Below are 6,584 nucleotides of genomic sequence, written 5' to 3'. Positions count from 1 at the left end.
CTAACCCTAACCCTAACCCTAACCCTAACCCTAACCCTAACCCTAACCCTAACCCTAACCCTAACCCTAACCCTAACCCTAACCCTAACCCTAACCCTAACCCTAACCCTAACCCTAAGTTTATTTATATTAGGTAGTTATAGTAATAAAGTAATATTAAGTAGCTATAGTAGTAAAGTAATATTTAGTAGCTACGGTAGTAAAGTAAAATTATATTTTATTATTAAAGAAAAAAAATTTATTTATATATATTAAAAAGTAATAACTAAGTAGTTATAATATAATAATACTTTTATTAATTTCTCGCTTTTTTAAAATTTACCTTATTTTTAAGTAAAAAGTATAGAAAATCTTTAGAATTTCCTAAACCTAAGCCTATTTAGCTTACTTAATATATACTTAATTATAAGGCCATAGTTTAGGGGGTTTAAAAAAGGGTTTAAAAAATTAAGAAGATTAGGGCCTAGGCTATGCGAGTATAAGCATAAGCCTCTAAGAACTAAGTAGCTTATTATATAAAAAAATATACCCTAAAGGAGTTTAATTATAAAAAAGTCGTTAGCTTATTAATAAAGACTATACGATTTAAAAATAATAAACTAGTACTAAAATATATTAAAATAGTAATAGCTAAAAGGGTAATAGAAATAGTTAAAAGATTTAAATATTATAAAAAAGGGTATATATAAAATAGGATAATAAACGTTAAGTTTATAATAAAAAATTACTACAAATAAGTTAATTAATAATACTTTATAAAACCCTTTTTATTTAGCTTAGCGCAATTTTTAAAAAAGAAAATATAGTATTATAACCCTTAATCCCCCTAACGGAGTAATTTACCGGGGCCGTACTATATATTATATATTAAGGAAAACTAAGTATATTACGCTCTATACTTAATTACTAATTAAAATAGTAGTTAACCGACTCGATCGTTATTTTCTTTTTATTAATAGCTCCTAACCTTCCCTCGCGTAACTATTTAGAGGGCGAGCTATACTTATTTTAACGTATATAAGACCTCTTAGTACTAGCCTATATAAGTAGCTAGATCCCGTATTATATACTCCTTTTTATTAAAGGTTAGGGGGCCCCTTATATATTCCCTTATATTTATAATATAGCTTATATCAAAGGGATTTTTAGTTTTATAAAATATAATTTCTAAGCTAGCGTTAATATATTAGATCTTAACGTCCGTATTAGCCTAGCTATTTATAGCATTCGTATTATTACTTAGCTAAATTCCGTATTACTAAAAGGTACTTTATTAATCCTCGGGCGTGCTTATATTAACTACGATAGCTATAGCGTTAAGCTAGTTAAAAAGGGCGCTTAGCTTAAGAGGGGTAGACTTATCGACGGGTATCTTTAGCTTACTAATTACTAACTATATATTAGGAGAGTAGGTTCTCGTTAAGGTAGTATTTTAACTAGCTAACCTCTTAACTAGTTATTTAACTAGTTATTTAAGTAGTAGTTTATATATTAATAAGTTTATTTAGTAGATTTGTTTAGTAAATTTATTTAATTTAAATAGAGCTTCGGGCGATATTAGAAGCGATAAGGATAAAAAGAATTTTTACGAGCTCTAGTACGAAGAGTAATAAATATTAGCCTATTTAGCCCTTTTTTAAAAAACCTCTACGTTGTTATTAAAGTTTAGAACCTTTATAATTAAAAAAGGCCGCTTTTAATTATTATAGCTAACTATTATAGTTAATTATTATAGCCGACCTCTACTATCGACCTTTTTAACTAGTGCCGCTATAGGGTAGCTTACTTATCCCGAATTATATAGCGGTTTTTATATCGAAATTATTATATTACGTTAAGCGCGTACTTAGGGCACATTATATATATTATATAGTTAAAAAGTATACCGTATTATATAATTTTTTTTAAAAGCGTAATCCCGTTAAGGTTAATCTTTTATACCTATAAAGCTAGAAAAAACCACTATATAACCCTTAATAATACGTTACTAAGAGATTACTAAGATCTAGTTATATAAGGGGAGTAAATTACGTAATATTAATAATAATATAACGGCTTTAGTATATATTTCTAAAATTTAATAATTAGTAATAATAATCCGCGTAATAAATAAAAAGCGGGAAGGCTTTATATGCGTACTTAGCTAATTATTTAAAATAAAGCCGTTAACTTTATGAATATTATAATAAGTAAGAGGGAAGTAGTTAAAGTTACGTAGAGTATTATATATATTAATAATAGCGGTTTATAAAGCGTTTACTACTTAGTTATTATTAAAAACTATAATAAGAGGTATAATAAAAGCTATAATAAGAGGTATAACGGGAGCTATAATAAAAAGTATAACGAGAGCTATAATAAAAAATATAACGGGAACTATAATAAGAAGTATAACGAGAGCTATAATAAGAAATAAAATAAGAAGTAAAATAGAGAGTATAACGTTATTATTATTAATAATAAGTTAGGGATAGGGGACGTTATCTAAGGTAATATTATTATAGTCCTAGTTAAGCTAAGGGACCTTAATAATATTAATATTTATAAAAACCTTATTAACGTCGAACTATTAATTATAATTTATAGCTTTAACTTTAATATAAGTAATAGCTTTATTAAGCTATTATAAAGCTTTTATTTAGAGTAAGAGGAGCGTAATATTAACCTTATTAAGGTCTAAAATAATATAACTAAGGACTAAAAAACCCTCGTTTATATTAAAAAGAGCGTTATAAATAGGAGTTAGTAAGTTATTAATATTAAAATAGTAGCGCTTATTATAATACTAAAAAAAAGATTTTTTAAATTATTATTAAGCTCTTTAGATTTAATATTTTTATATTAAGACTTATTAAACTTAAATTTAAAATCGTCCCGCTCGTTATTATTATTAAGAATATAGTTAATAATAAAAGTACGCTTTTTAATAAGAGTCCGAGTCTTAGGACTATAAGAAATAGGAGTAGCGTTATATATAATAATAATATAAGTAAGTACTTTATTTACCAAGAATTTAGTAACGCGTTTATAAAAAATAAGGAAAGTAAGAAATTCCTAAATATATATAATAATAACGCCCCGGGAAGTCTCTTTATAATACTAAGTTAGAGCGTCGAGGTTATTTTATAAAGCGATTATATAGCTATTATTATAAAAATAAGCTAGCTAAAAGTAATTAAAATAAAAAATAATCTTAGCCTTATTATTAATATTAAGAATACTAACTTAAAAAAAGAAATCTAAGTTAGTAAAAAGAAAATTTACTAAACGATTACCGATAACTTATTATAATCGAGATTAATAAGTTTAAATACTTATAATTAGTAACGAGCTCTTAGAAAGTAGCTTATTTAAAATAGACTTTTTTTTATTATTATTTATTAATAGGTTAGTAATATAAGTAGCGACCTTTTCTTATATATTAATAATATAACTAAAAAATATAGAGAACGTAGCCGCGTTTATAAGAGTTAAGGTTACTTTATTTTTTAATATTATAAAGCTTTATAAAAGTATTCTAAGTAAATTAGGTAGCGCTATATAGCTCTTTAAGAACTTAAGAGATATCGTTAGCCTAACGTTTTAATAATAAATTAGCGAGGACTCGATAACTTATAGTAGAATACTTTTTTTTATTAATTTAATAAATAATATACTTAATAACGTAAGTACTAATAATATAAACGAGCTCGTTAATATTACGATATATACTAATTAAATAGCGTATATAGGGAGTACTATTATAAAGACTATAGAAGCCCTTTTTAAGATTATATTCTATATTAAATATATTTTAAATACGCAAAATAGTAAATATTTCGGTAAATACTTAGTAATAGTATAATAAGAGAGTCGTAATTAAAAAACGATACGGAATTAGAATATTATAAAAAGAAAAGTATAGTTATATAAAAAAGAATTCGTAGAATAGTTACTAAATAAAAAGGGGGAAGAAAAAAGTAAATACGTAATTAGTAATAAAAAAAAATATTTTACTATACGTAATAGCTTAGTAATAATAATAACTATAAGGTTAGGCGGGCTCTTATATATTATGATAATTAAAATACTTTATTATAAATACGTATTATTAACTTAATAACTAGTTAGCGCGCTATTACTAAATAATAATAATAAAATATCTATTAAATAAAGAAATAAGAGTAATACTTTATTCCTAAATAAAAAAGGATATTATTAACGCTTTACGGAATTTATTATAAATAACGACGTTAATAGTTTTATTATTAATATTAAAAGAAGATATTACGTAATAACTTTAGGGACTAAAGTTATATAAGGGGGGAGTAATTATAATAAATTCGGGATATAGTTAATAATAGGACGCTAATAACTTAGTAACTAGTATACGGATTATATTATAAAAAAACTTTTTAAAAAGTAAAGCCCTTATAAAGGACTTTATAAGCTTTAGTCTTATAATATACTTATATTTATATCATAGCTTCGCTAATTAAGTACTTATAGCCTAATCTCTTATAAAAAGTTAATATATAAATAGAAAAATAGGTTATATAAAAGGAATAAAGAAAAGGGGGAAAAGGAGACGACTTAGTAAATAAGAACGGGCCCGAGGTCGAATTATACCTCTAACTATAGTAATTAAATCGATAAAAGAAAAAGAAAGTTAGTATTGGATTAGAAGTCTAATTCGACTATAGTATATAACTAATCACGTAGGGGCTAATTAGGGGCCCTATTTATAATTATTATAGCTAGCTTAATATATAGTTAGAACCTCTTTCTTATACTTATTACGTAGATATTTATATAATTTAATTAATCTCTTCGTTAACCTACGGTTCGAACTAACTACCTTATAATAGGGATACTAATAATAAGCGTCTTATTCTCCTTTTTACGAACGTAACTTAACTATAAGACCTTTTATACTTACTTTTAGTTAAGACGTAAAAAGATTTCTTTACTACTTAATTAGATACTTATATAATAGGGTTCGTTATATAAGTATCGTATAAGTTAGTATATACTACTACTTATTATAGCGAAACTAAAGCGATTATAGGATAATTCGAGCTAGTTCTCTTACAAAGAGGATATTAACCAATTCTAAATACCTATACTATGTAATAGTACCCTTAGATACTTCGTCAGTCTCCATACCCTCGAAAATAATACCCAAAGAAGAAGTGTAAGTGTGTCCAAGAGAACTACCTAAAACAGGCAAGTCAGACATTATCACTATTAGCTGTAGCTAAAAGCGAAGGCATTAGAAGCCTCGTCGGCAATGCATGGTTCACGTACTCTATCCTTAGTTGTAAATTAGAGCCCTACTCAGTCATACAGGATGGGAGCGCCATTCCGGACTGTCCGATGCCACCTCATCCTCTGTGGGAAGGTGAGCGTAATAGGCAAATGCTTATCTAACATTCATGAGGGCGCCCAATTGTCCTTTGCCTTCACAGTCAGGATTGCCTAGTAACTATCTCTCATCATGAGGCCGTTGCAGTTCCTAGTGTCTCTACCATCTCCCTCCTTCCTATTGGGACCACTGTAAATCTATTTTGTCATCGTCGCGTGGAAGACGATGAATCGCTCAGTCCTTCGTCCGGCTTGCCATCTCAAATTCTTTATGCCTTACAGGTCTACTTGATGTGATCCACTTGCATCGTAACGGCCCTTGGGATATTTTGCCCCCACATCCACGTGTAGACTACCATGGGGGCACCAGCCGAATTCAAAGTAGCCTTGCGTCTTTTTTGTCGAAGTGGCCGCGTGTTCCGATGAGATAAGGAGCCATACTCGACAATCATAACATTGAGATACCGACTGACCGGTTCATCATCTGCTCATAGTCCATACGTCGGGCTTACAGGCGTAGCCTTTTGCCCCGAGACAGAAAACCGATTTTCCAGTCACATCGTCGTCAAAAACAAAAGTTCAATCAAGCACGTTTGGAGCAAAAGTTCGGGTGACTGAGCACGTCAAGGACAAAAGTGCAAGGACCGGGATCCACCCCCACCTGAGGCCAGCAAATGAGCGTCAGGTGCTTCATCTTAGAACCCCTGCCGACTCTTCATCAAGACAAGCCAGGGTATCGCAACTCCGATAGATGGCATGAGTTGGGATGTTGGGATGTTGGGATGGGTGGCCGAATCCGCCAGCAGTCATCCCAAAGTCTCGGCCACATCTTGGCAAGGCTTAAGACATGACCTTCCCGCCTGGGCATTGCTTGGGACACCCTCTTTCCGTTAATGGGCCGAGCAGCCGGAGAACATGTCCACGTCTGCACATTACCAGTAGAAAGAAGCCATCACAAAACCTTGGAATTTCCGGGGAATCCCTATCACGTCAGTAACCTTTTGATAGGGACCTTCCTAAAAGCTCGTAGTTCTCTTTGTGGAGTGGCGTTCCAATCAGCCGGGCTCGCTCGAAGACCCCAGCTCAAGTCCAGACTACATGCAGCAATCCTTGTCGAGCGGCATCCAACAGATGGTCTGTCCTACAACAGCTTCAAGGCCCTCAATTGCACCAATGCCGGTCCTTATCACGACATCGAACCCCTTATCACTAAGACAGTCAATACCGGATCAGTCGTACAA

This window comes from Colletotrichum lupini, chromosome 1 (assembly GCF_023278565.1).
Source record: "Colletotrichum lupini chromosome 1, complete sequence".
Classification (NCBI taxonomy): Eukaryota; Fungi; Ascomycota; class Sordariomycetes; order Glomerellales; family Glomerellaceae; genus Colletotrichum; species Colletotrichum lupini.
The sequence above is the reverse complement of the archived record's forward strand: the minus strand, read 5'-3'. Positions refer to the sequence as shown.